The sequence below is a fragment of the Coregonus clupeaformis genome, unplaced genomic scaffold, assembly GCF_020615455.1.
Source record: "Coregonus clupeaformis isolate EN_2021a unplaced genomic scaffold, ASM2061545v1 scaf1110, whole genome shotgun sequence".
In the NCBI taxonomy this organism is placed as follows: Eukaryota; Metazoa; Chordata; class Actinopteri; order Salmoniformes; family Salmonidae; genus Coregonus; species Coregonus clupeaformis.
Window position 1 is genome coordinate 42,733 of NW_025534564.1, and position 13,407 is coordinate 56,139.

A 13,407-nucleotide genomic window follows, 5' to 3' on the forward strand; every position below is an offset into this window, starting at 1 on the left:
GTCAATGAGATAGAAGGTCTCCTCCTGCTGGTGTTGAGAGATGGTAAGTCGCAGGGACTGAGTCGCCTCGGTAACCTTTCCTGGTTCCAGAGGTCTGCCATCTAAGGCTGTAACTGCCTGGGGTTGAGGAAGTAGCTGGGTAGGGATCTTAAGTTCCTTAGCCAAGGTTACATCCAGGAAATCACCTGCGGCACCGGAATCGATCATAGCCTGGACCCGATGCTGGTGGCCCCCAGGACAGAGTGGCTGGAATAGCCAGGACAGCGTTAGTAGGAGGCGCTCTAATTCTCCCCATCACAGCCCTCCTGTAGCTGGGCGGGGACAGGCGTTTCCCGAAAGCTCGGGGCAGGTGGAGCGGAAGTGGCCGGCAACCCCGCAGTAGAGGCACCGACGTTCCCTCATGCGACGTTCCCTTTCGTTGGGAGAAAGCCTGGAACGGCCTAACTGCATGCTCTCCGGGGAATCCTGGAGCAGTTCAGGAGCCGGGGAAGCTCTGAATGACGGAGTCCAAACAGGAGAAACAGAGCTGCTCAGAGGAACTTGGGACTGAGACACCTGACGGCGAGCCGTTCTCCGCTCTCTTAGACGATTGTCCAGGCGGATGGCCAAGGCTATGAGGGACTCGAGATCACCAGCTGGTTCTCGGGTGGCTAACTCATCTTGAAGGGGCTCAGATAACCCTCCCTGAAAGCAGACCCTCAGCGCTTCATCATTCCATCCGCTCCCTTGCTGCTATGGTCCGGAAATCAATGGCAAAATCTGCCGTGCTTCGGGAGCCCTGACGGAGAGACAGTAGGCGCTTGGAAGCCTCCCGCCCACTGACAGGATGATCGAACACCCGCTTGAACTCTTCTACAAATGCAGCGTGGGAGTCACAACAGGCCTCCTGGGACTGCCACACCGCAGAAGCCCAGGCGGCGCCTTGTCTGAAAGAAGGGTAATGATGTAGGCTATCTTGGAACGGTCTGTGGGAAAACTTGAGGGTTGGAGCTCGAAGGTGAGGGAGCATTGGGTGAGGAAACCCTGGCAAGAGCTTGGATCCCCAGAAAAGGGCTTGGGAGGTGGTAGTCGGGGCTCCGCCAACCGAGAAGGCCTGTCGTCACTGGGGGTGACCTGGGGAAGGGAGAGGACCAGGGAGGCGTTCAAAGAGCTGGCGGAGGGAACTCATCATTTCGGCCAGGAGTTGAGAATGACTAGCCATCAGCTCCTCTTGTCGGCTGAGAAACGGCTTCATGGCGCTGGAAAGAAGCCTCATGTCGAGTGATCACCGCCAACAGGTCCTGGGAACTGAGTGTTTCTGGGTCCATGATTGACTTGGTTATTCTGTCACAAGCCGGGCTAGAACTCCGGTCTCAGATGTGGAGAGCTGGGGGTACTACCCCTTAGCCACAGAGGAGGTGTTGTAGGACCCAAATGAAACACCCAAGGCAATACTCCAGGCAAGTAGATTTAATGTTCCAAAACAGGAGGCAAAACAAAACAACTCCACGAGGGGAGAAAAACAAACTAAAGATAACTTCGAACAACTTACTAGGACAGACACGGTGGGACAAAGCAGGAGACACATAGTCAGGACGCAATAACCAAGTGAGAAACAAGGGGAAAACACACAGCTAAAATACTAAAGGGAAAACAAGGCACAGGTGACCTGGATCAAACTAATGAGGACACACGAGGAAGAACTAAGGCAGAGGGGAACACAGCTGACCTCTAGAGGCCCGGAGACAAACAGGAGAAGCAGGAAGCTGACACTGAGAGGAAATAGAGCCAAATATATTGCTAAAAGTCACGCCAGGGTAAGCCTACACAAAACAGCCCTTATTTTAAGTGTTTCTAAAATGAATAAAAAGGGGAAATGATTGGAACCATTTCCCTGTTTGACCGCTAGGTTTTATGACACCATTTTTGCAAAAATAACAATAATAAAAAAAACTGTATTCAGACTTTACTCAGTACTTTGTTGAAGCACCTTTGGCAGTGATTACAGCCTCAAGTCTTCTTGGGGATGAGGCTACATGCATGGCATACCTGTATTTGAGGAGTTTCTCTGCAGATCCTCTGAAGCTTGTCAGGTTAGATGCGGAGTGTCGCCACACAGCTATTTTCAGGTCTCTCTGTACTTTGCTCCGTTCATCTTTCCCTCGATCCTGACTAGTCTCCCAGTCCCTGCCACTGAAAAACACCACCACAGCATGATGCTGCCCCCACCATGCTTCACCGTTGGGATGGTGCCAGGATTCCTCCAGACGTGACGCTTGGCATTCAGGCCAAAGAGTTCAATCTTGGTTTCATCAAACCAGAGAATCTTGTTTCTCATGGTCTGAGAGTCCTTAAGGAGTCATTTGGCAAACTTCCAGCAGGCAGTCATGTGCCTTTTCATGAGGAGTGGCTTCTGTCTGGCCACTCTACCATAAAGGCCTGATTGGTGGAGTGCTGCAGAGATGGTTGTCCTTCTGGAAGGTTCTCCCATCTCCAGAGGAACTCAGTGACCACAGGCTTCTTGGTGACCTCCCTGACCAAGGCCCTTCTCCCGCTATTGCTTAGTTTGTCCGGGCAGCCAGCTCTTGAAAAAGTATGGGTGGTTCTACACTTCTTCCATTTAAGAATGATGGAGGCCTTTCGATCATATCCTTGGACTAAAATGATTGACACTCAGGTGCAAGCCTAACATCATGTGCAAAGGGCCTTTGGTTAACGTAGCACATATTCAATGATATCTCTTTTTCTCACGTAGGCTGTTCATTTCTGATCTTTGATACTTTTTCTGGTTTATAAACGTATCATGGTATACTACATTAACGCCATACGTAGGGGCCATATTGTTACTTGGTAGCTACTAGCAACAGACCCTGTGTTGTGGATCATCTACCACTATTTTGGACGGTCCATACTGTAACGTTAACGTTAGTCTCAGGCTTCACTAACTAGCGTTACTGTTTTAGGTGGAAATATTCTTTGCTACTTTTCAAACAAATACTACGTGATATTTCACATAACATCTTGCTAGATATGCCTTTTGTTTTTATTGTGAGAAGTAATGGCCGAGAGAAGGCAGGAGATACTTTGTTTTGTTTAGTGTCGCTTAGGTTAGACTGCTCCCTTTAATGGATCAGTCGTCCACCAGGCTACACTCTACGATCAGGGGGAGGTGGGAGAGGAAGCGTTGGTTGTCTCGGTTAGGGAGACAGTGGAATGGGGTTCAGTGTTTTACTGTTAGTTTGTTTCAACAGACCTTTACATATTTTCCTCACTACAAAATATTAATGCGGTCCTTGTGGTTACTAAACAGATTTTAGATATGCCTTTATGCTATAGCTTATTCCATGTTTACATCTTTGGTTAAATGACTTCAAATGCAAAACTTAAATTTACTTTGTGGAATGTCTGTGGAGTTTGTAAACTATCCAAGCTTAAAACAGGTTATTACTAGGCTTAAACAACTTCATCTATTGTGTTCCTACAAGAAACTCACTTGTTGAAGGATGAGCTACTTAAAGTATGCAGGAGATGGCAAGGGCAAGTAGTAGAATCCTGTCTCTCCTCTCATTCTCATGGTGTTATGGTTTTAATTCACTAATCTGTTCCGTTTCAAGTGGATACTATTATAACTGATACAGCTGGTAGATACATTTAGATACAGGGAACTCTTTTGAATGAGCATATTAATCTGGTTAATGTTTATGGTCCTAATGATGATAATCCCAAATTCTTTGAGAATGTATTTCTATTGATAGCCTCCATTCCTAGTAAAGTCCTAATGGCAGGGGACTTTAATTGCACTCTTGATCCTCATCTAGATCGCTCCTCTGGTTTAGACACTTCCCACTCGCAGAGTAGAAAGAAATCGTAAGGCTAGTTACAACGTAGAATATGTTCTAAGCCAGGCGTAAACCTGTGTCACCACCTGGTTGGAAGTAATAGCTTTTGCTATGCCAGGGTGTAAAAACTAAGTGTAATGTGGGGTAGACGTATAGTATATATCTATAACTAGTTTCCAAGGTAAGTGTTTCATGACTAGTCATGTCGCATCTTGTTCAATTTTCTAAATCATTACGTCGGACGTAGGTAGGTCCAACTTATCTCTTACACCTTATCGTCTAACTGGTGCAACCCACTCCTGGTCAGTAGAGTCAGGAACTTCCCCCTCTTAAGTACTATATGTATTGGCTGAAAGTATTACTATGTGAATTACAAATACTCAATAGCCGGTTTGCCAGTGTTAATAGGAAACTATTTATGACAATGTTTATTGCACGTACAGACAATTACTCTGTGGCAGAGCAACGAGCCAAACGGGGGGTTGACACCTCCAATGTTGAATCTGACGAGGAACCAGCGAAGAGGGCGGTGACTAAACCAATCAGATTCCGTGTAGAGCCACCTGGTGAGGATTTCTTAACTGCTCTTATTCCATTGTGTGTATTACATGCATCAGGAAGTAGATGAAATAAATGAGTATTTTTTTGTATTGTCCTTCGTAAGATGATGATGGAAGTGAAGCACTCAGAAAAAGACAAATGAACCCAGACAAGCCCAGCGTACAGTGCCACAGCTTCCACCAGCCCCTAGTGGTAAGATCCTGCATTAGGCTACTAGGTCATTGAATGTATAATCAGCAAGTTGATGGTAAGTTTTACACACATTCAAGTATGTGGGTGAAGAAAAGCATACAGTTAATGCAAGTACTAGTCTTAAATTGAGACGGCATGAAATCATGACCTAATGACAGTTGATATGACAAGAAATTACCACACCCATCTGATCTTGACATACTTGATTATTTAGTGACCAAAAGTGTGACAGTTCTTTATTTTTAGTAACTTCAAGAGCCAGTGTCTTTGAAATGACCCTACAACAAGGTACATAATGTTTCAAGTCTGATAAACAAGCCTACTTTCTCAAAGTTCTGTTCCTACCAACTGTATGGGATGAACAGGAACATCTGTTAAGTGTGTACTATAAATGTGGTAACGGTTTGACATCTGTGATATTCTCTGAAGTTGCAGATGCAGAGGACTTGAGGCCATGTGCCACCTCAAGCCAGAGCGACAGTAAGTGTCTGATTGTAGTTTTAGGGTAAACAATTAGTTTTAGGGTAAACAATTGAATTGTATGAAGTATTATAGCTTTACAAACCTTTCAAAGCCACTCAATAGAATACAATTACCATCATATTTTTGCATATTAGGTTATTTAAAGTCATATTACTACTTTGTGCATACTGTTAGAACTTTCCAAATAGTTGTGGTGCTGTGTATGGGTGAAACTTGTATTTACAACAGTAGTGAAATCACCCTATTCTTCTGGGGTAAAACACAAGTGTGACGCCATGTTTGTAAATATCTCTATGTATTTGCCATCAAACTAAAAGCATAATAAATAAATAAATTATGCTTAGCATTTATTTTTGTTGGGATTCATTAACCTTCCTACTGAGCTCCTGACTGACATCCCTTCACGTTTGGTTCTGTGCCAGTTTCAAAAGCAAAGTATGTCTTCATGTTTTTCATTCTGTTTTCTCAGTTAGTCCAAGTGGCTGCCAGGAAGAAGCTGGCCAAGACAGAGCATCAGAATCAGGTTTCTTTAGCCATCAAGATATTGATCTCGAAATCGTAAATGTAGAAAGTTTAAATAACAGCATGATTTTTTCTTCTATTTTAGACCAAGAGCTGCCATCCCTGCTTGATGAGCCTGTGGCTTCTGAGATGCCTGCTGGATACATTAAAGGTATATTATGCTAGCCTATATGTTACAACATGTTGCTTCTCTTGTATTGTCAACATCAATTCCAAATTGTTTGGCTGTCAGCAGATACGATGTTATCAATACTACTAATATATATGAAGGGTGGATATTTTGATCGAGGTATTTCACATGGCCTTGATCCATGTCCTGCCTGGTACTCATGGCTTGTATTGTCACACTACTTGCAGCAAAACTGTTGAGTCTTTATTATTTTGCAGATCTTCAAGCAGTGGAGATGAGGATAATTGTGGAACTGGAGATGATCCGTACAGAGTTCAGGACTGCTCTGAACCAAGTTATGGAGGCCATAGAGGATAATGGTGAAACTGGAGATGATCCGTACAGAGTTCAGGACTGCTCTGAACCAAGTTATGGAGGCCATAGAGGATAATGATGAAACTGGAGATGATCCGTACAGAGTTCAGGACTGCTCTGAACCAAGTTATGGAGGCCATAGAGGCCCGGCAGCCAAAGGAGTCAGAGTCCTTGGGGCAACTTGAAATGCTGCAAAACCCTGCAGAAACAAATGAGGAACTAAAGGATATATGTGTAACACTTAAAGACTCCCACTATCGAAGGAAAATGGTAGGGATGGCCATTTAAAATGTATCTGTTTGTAAAAAATGGGAAATCTATTTCAAGTATTTTGAAAGCAATTGACAAAAATAAGTTAGCTGTTTATCAAGAGCCCCTTGAATGCGTCCAGATTTGAGAGAAAATTGCAACCTGCAATATTATTGAATCCAAATATCTTAATTACATTTACATTTAGTCATTAGCAGACGCTCTATCCAGAGCGACTTACAGTTAGTGAGTGCATAATTTTTGTTTTCATACTAGCCCCCGTGGAATCAAACCCACAACCCTGGCGTTGCAAACACCATGCTCTACAACTGAGCTACATCCTGCCGGCTCTTACTGACGCGCCAAGTGCGCGCCCATGGGTCTCCCGGCGGATGACAGAGCCTGGATGTCAACGAAATGCAGTTGTCATATATGCCATATGCCTATTTAGTGTTTGGATTGATTTCCCAATTAACACTTAACTTATCTTAAGAAGAAACGATCAGCCATCTGCCTGTTTACACAAGTTTTAGCCCATGATTACATGATACACTACAAAAATGATTACTATCAATCAGAACTGTATGGCCAGCTGTTTTAGCTGAGGAACACACAAATGAGTGGGGTTTCTTTTATTTTTTTATCAGATCCGATACCTGACCCTCTGCTGTGGCCTGGACCTGGGCTCAGGAATCAGACGAATGATGAGAAAAATTAGAACAGAGGAGCTGTGGACAGGCTACTCCTTGAAGGGGAAGAGGGCCTTTAATGAGCTATCAATCTATGATACTGTCACAAGTAAGTAAATGCACAAGTTTAGATCCTTATTTATTATTATTTAGTAGATAGTATTATTGGTCAAGTGATGGTAAGTCAAATGTGTTTTTATTAACATTTCAAATGAAGTAAATCAGTAACAAGGCAGTTACCAATGAATGTGAAATCCTACCACCTGTTAAGATCGGAGAGAGAGGACAAAGGAAAGGTGAAGGAGAGAGGTCTCATGGCCAAAACTGCCTATGGGGGACGAGATGGACAATACCCAATCTCTGTCTCAGCCAGCATAGGTGGAAAAGTAATGATATGACATGGAATGTACCATTTACAAATATTTTTCACAACATAGGAGCGTCCCTGAAAGCACACCCCAAGGTTACCTACCAAGAGGTAGATGACAAAATAGCAGACGCTCTCAAACATGCACCAGCTCGGCTCAAGAGTAAGAGAAAGGTATGATTAAAAATAACACTTTCTGATTGTTTAGATTTTTTTTGACTTCACTTTAATCCAGTCGGTCAATATAGCTAAATGATTGTGCTAGTAAAAAAGGAATGTAGTAGGGAGTCGACGTTAAACCGGCATTTTGATCATTTGTTTAAGGAAAATAATGACCAGTTTGTGTTATTTTGACTTCCAGGAGCGGGTCGAGGAAGAGACTGTGGATGAGGATGGAGCAGCAGCACCTGAATAAACCTAACATAGTTATTCACTTTTAGCTTTAAGCAGTTTTACAGTTCTTGATTGGAGTGCAGTGTTCATGTTTTTACTGATTTGTTATTTTGTGAGCTTATTGCTGTGATTTTGTTTACGAATCTATTGTGATACAGTTTATGTAAAAAAAGAACTTATTTTCAGGCATTTTGCATATTTCGTCAGTGGACACCTACCGACAGGACACTGTGTATATGTTCAAGGTAGATTAAATGACGTGTCTTAAGGGTCCTCCCGAGTGGTGCAGTGGTCTAAGACACTGCATCGCAGCTGCGTTGCTACAGATGCTGGTTCGATACCTGTCTGTGTCGCAGCCAGCCACGACCGGGAGACCCATGAGGTGATGCCCAATTGTCCGGGTTAGGGGAGGGTTTGGCCAGCCGGAATGTCCTTGTCCCCATCACACTGTTACGTACGAAAGTTACGTTCCCAGTGGTTACCAGAAACTACATTTTATGGGGCTCTCAACGTACTTTCTGACGGTTAGCAACATTATGAGGTTGACTTAAAAATACACATATTTAACGGTTTAAAATTCCCCACATTTATAGGTCCTGAAAAGACTTGGGACATAAGCGGACACCACAGCTACGTAGAAGGAACGTTTCACAATAACGTTATCATGACTTATGTAGGGACTAAAATAACTTTGGTGACATCCTGGAACGTAATTTTGTTAGCTGGGAAAGCGCACTCTAGAAACGTATTCCAGTTTCTGCCTTCCAGCTGGAATGGAAATCTTTGCCAGTGGGTGTGCGTGTGGAAACTACCTGCTCCTCCCCTCTGAAGCATAGGTTACTGTATCCTACTGACAACGTTACAAGCATGATTCAGAAATTAGGGAGATATGTTTAATTTGAGAAGAATGGATTAACTTTTTCAATGCTAGTTAAGGATACTATAGTCACCACGTTTCACATTGGATTTATTAACGACAAAAAGGTAAGACCTGTTTTTAATTCTAGTGCTGCACTGCACTGCACAAACAAGGTTGTTAGCTAGCTAGCTAACATCTGCTCTGGTCCAACGTTAAACCAACTCTGAAGTTCAAAGACATTCAAAGTTCCTACATAAAAGCCGCTCCTCCGTAGGTATAATTATGTGGGCCTAATTCAGATAATGCAGGTCATAACACGATTCCCAGCTCTTCAATGCAAGCATCCTCTATCCTCTAACGAGCTCTCCACACACGCAAAATGTCGCACCTTACACTGTGATTGGCAGCACAGTGTGCTCTGAATGATTTTCTTATACAGATACTCTGTGGTGTACTAGTGTATTTATTCTCCCACTTGGATGTCACTTCCACAAGCTTTAAATTGAGGGCCAGGTTGTCAGGATGGGTAATGTACTGTACACATTAATTACAAGTACTCCTAAAGATACACTTCATTTTAACTAGCCAAATCCTGTGTAACAACTAGTAATTACATTGTACTTGGCTAACATTACATGTACAATGCTTTGAAATAGTGTCTTATTCTTCATCTGGGATTTGGATTTGTAAAATGTATTATAAAATGTATTTAATATATGTCTGATCAGGCTCAGGTAGCATCAGGTTTGTATTTTCATGCTGATCAAAGCTCTAATCAAATCCAGACATTTATAAGTGTTATAATGCTTTTGAATGACACTTCCGGTTTTGGCGGAAAATACTGGGTTACCCAGGAGAAGAGTGATTTATTCTCGGGATGGAACATTTGTAAAACACCGGGGAAATATTAAACCCTGATGCGCAAACCAGTTGATTCACAAGACACCAACTAAGTAACTTACATATACGGTATCTTCATTAGGCCTAATGGCATTTCATGTCCATGATAGGAAGTTTGTTGTAGTGACTCAGTAAGGCTAATTGTAAAAGTAACCCTCTAAAGTGCCATGTTTGTACAGTTTATTATGTGGAGGAAACATTTAGGCAGCCAGGACCATACACCAGGACCGCTCCGTAGGCCGCACTGTAGGCCTAGCTCTTACTGCAGTCCAGTGCCATGGACATCTTTGAAGTTTGGCCTCTAGTAATTTAGGAGGGCAACTTTATGAAGGCCTATTCACCCTGGTCTTATCGTACAAGGCTCTACAGACATATAAAATAAAGACAGGCTATTTTTATTGTTCATATTATTTGCGTTGATGATGTATTGAAGTCAAGTGGTTCAACATTCAAATGTAGTTGGATGGACCACACAGGACTGCTTGGAAAACGCGACGGTCGGTGGAACACTTGCGCCACCAAGTGGACAATTGCTTCAGTTCCCTTGTGGCATCAACGTACCAGAGATATTTGATATAAGATCAAATGTTATGTCAATATTATTATCTCTAAATTGATTCCCCCACCCGTATTTCATATATTATTATTCCGATTTAGCTGTTAATCTGGATTTAATTTATAAACACTTTCTGTCATTTCCGATTGGAGGTCAGATGACCACGTGACTTCCGATCTTACCAATTTGTTACTTTGTAACAGTCAAAAGTGGTTATTCCCAACGTTGATCAACTCCCAATCTATGCCAAGATTTTCTTTAAATCATTATCTTTGATATTTGGCGGACAGTTTACAGAGCTACGTTTTGTGTAAACGTCATCGAATTTGACGTGTCCGAGAACGGCACCTTCCTCCCGAAAGCATTGCGGTATCGCTTCTCGGCCTTTTGGCTAAGATCAAGATCAAGTGCAGTACCAAGGCGATCCTAAAGGTGGAGCGATGTCGTCATCGTCCACGTCACAGCCGGCAGCCGCCGGACTGAAGAAAACGCTGCGTTTTCATTGGACTGGAAAAGAAAAGTTGATGGAAAGAGTTATTTTTGGACCTCTACGGCTGACAGCAGACGATGTGCACTGTCTGCAACAAAACACACCGGAGAAATTCTATGATGTGTCGTTCTACACCATCACCAGGCTGGAGGAGGTGAGAGGGCTCTTCCGAGCGAACTCGACAGCACCCGCCCTCAGTAGCTTTCAAGTTGAGTCCCTGTGCAGGCACAATCTGAGGGTGCTAACGGTGCACATGTTCAACCCCTGGGTCACTGAAGAAACGCTAGTGTGCTACCTCAGCCGGTATGTGACCATCTTGCCAGGAGTGAGAGACATTAAGGACGCCCTAGGCATCTGGACAGGGAAGAGGCAGTTTCGCGTGCTGCTAAAGGAAGACGAGAGCGGCCATGATGGCTACCTCCATCCTCCCACGTCTTTTTCTATCGGTGCAGACAGGGGTTACCTCATGTATGCTGGGCAGCCTCGTTTTTGCAGGAAGTGCAGCACGTACGGGCACCTCGCTGATGCCTGCACCCAGACAAGGTGCAGAAACTGTGGGGCCCTCGGCCATGTAATGAGGGATTGCACCGTGCCTAAGCGCTGCAGTCTGTGCAGCTCAGAGGAGCACCTGTTCCGTCACTGCCCAAAGGCAGCCCCCTCCTACGCCAGAGCGGTGAGCGGGAAAAGAGCAGATGAGGGAAAAGTTATAGAGCTACGCGCTATTGAGGAGGTCGTGGAGGAGCTAGTGATGGAGAGAGAACTGCGAGAGTCTGAGGAGAGCGGGAGTGAGGCGCCATCATCACCTCATGAGGAGAGCGGAGCGGGGGACAGGAGCTGGAGCAAGCAAATGGAGGAGGCTACGGGAGAGCCCACCGCGCCCTCTGCTCCGGAGAGCTGGACCACGGTGGGAGAGAGGAGGAAGAGCTCTGTCAAGAGGAAGCAGATGAGCCCTGTTTCCCCACTCATCCGCATGGAGGCGACGGAGGAGTCCGCCCTGGGGGGGAATCGTTTCAGTTGTTTTGCAAGCGGGGAGTCTGAGGAGAAAAGCGCGGGAAACCCGGGCAGCGCAGAGGAGACTCTGCTTTCCCTGTCAGGCGCGAGCTCTACCGACAGCAGCGGTCTCGCACCCAGCGGTGTTCCAGCACCCACACTGACTGAGGAGGAAAGGGTTTTCCCGACCCCTATCTTTGTGGACAGTCCTCCCCCTGGGGACCACCGTTTCCCAGACAGGCCTCCTAACGAGGAACTGTACTTAAAGTGAGTCTGGAAATTAATGTCATATTTAGATAGTTGTCTGCTTCCCTCCTTTCCCCATGTCGTCCCTTTTTAACATAGCTAGCATAAACGCTAGAGGGCTTAGGAACCCCGTTAAAAGGGCGACTGTTTTTTCCCATTTGTCCTCCATTTGCTTCTCTGTGTGTTTTTTACAAGAAGTACATTTAAAAGATCAAAATGATGTGGAGAGATTTACGAGGGAATGGGTTCAGGGAGAGTCAAGGTGGAGTGTTGGCGGGGTGCATTCTACAGGGGTTGGTGTTCTATGTGGAAATAGGGATTTAAAAATAGTGGGAAGTTTTTCGGCAGTACACGGGAGGGTTTTAATAGTAGATATTGATTGGAGGGGCAAATGTCTTCGGCTAATTAATGTATATGCACCATCGACACCCAAGGAAAGGAGGGAAATGCTGAACAACCTAGACGCTATTTTTATGACAAACAGACAGGTTATTATGGGGGGAGATTTTAATGTGTCATATGACCGAGGTAATCTGGGAGGGCATCTTGTAAAAAATCTAATAGAGAAATATAATTTGGTTGATACTTATAGAGTGGCGCATGCAAATGATCCCGGTTTCACCTGGGGAAACAGCAGGGGCGCGAGGAGCCGCATAGATTATGTGTTTGTTCCGCGTGGACTCGGTGTGTCCTCTGCCCAGCGTCACTCCGGTTTTTTATTCTGACCACAGTTGCCTGTCTGTGACAGTAGAATTAAAAACAATTGAATTTGGAAAAGGATATTGGAAAATTAATAATGGTATTTTACATGACAAAACATTTGAGACTAGATTTAGGTATTTTTTCCAGGGCTGTGTAACCATGAAATCATTTTATTCTACTGTCATAGACTGGTGGGAGAGCACAAAATTACGAATCAAGATTTTTATTCAGAATTATTGTAAAGATAAAGCACGTAATAAATACAAAGATTTTTATAAGTTGCAGAACGAACTAGAAGATCTGCACATCCAAGGTAATTTGAATGGTGGTGGTTTAGATAAAGACACATTGTGTAACCTGCAGAAAAAGCAGCAGGCCTTTTTTGAAAAGAAAGCTCGAGATTTCATGTTTAAAAGTCAACAAGATAAATGGGATAATGATGAGAAGTGCTCTGCATATTTTTTCAAACAAATTAAGTCATGGGGAAAGAGGAGGACCATTTCGGCTTTATTGAATCAAGACGGGGAGACGGTTGAGGATGGAGATGGCATGCTTGGTGTCGCTACCCAGCACTTTTCTCAGCTATTCCAAAAGCAAACAATTAATTATGAGAAGGGGACTACTTTTTTAAAATGTGTGGATGTGCAGATACCTTTAGATATTAGAGACCAATTAGAAGGGGAATTGAATTTAGATGAAATATATATGGCACTGAAGAGCATGAAAGATAACAAAGTACCAGGAGTGGATGGGCTCTCTAAAGAGTTTTACATAGTTTTTGGGATTTAATTGGATGTCATCTTTTGGAAGTATTTAGAGTTATTTTTGGTTTGGAGCATATGGGAGGTTCAATGTGCGAGGGGTAATCTCGCTACTTTACAAAAAGGGAGACCCCAAGACACTAGC

The 13,407-nt window shown here is 43.9% G+C and overlaps 1 long non-coding RNA gene across 1 annotated transcript; it reads left to right on the top strand.

Moving 5' to 3' along the window:
- Nucleotides 1–5,523: 5,523 nt before the first annotated feature.
- Nucleotides 5,524–6,003, top strand: LOC121560728. Its single transcript, XR_005999066.2, has 3 exons — nucleotides 5,524–5,577; nucleotides 5,662–5,727; nucleotides 5,964–6,003. It is a non-coding gene; the product is annotated as an uncharacterized LOC121560728 (long non-coding RNA).
- The last annotated feature ends 7,404 nt before the right edge of the window (nucleotides 6,004–13,407 follow it).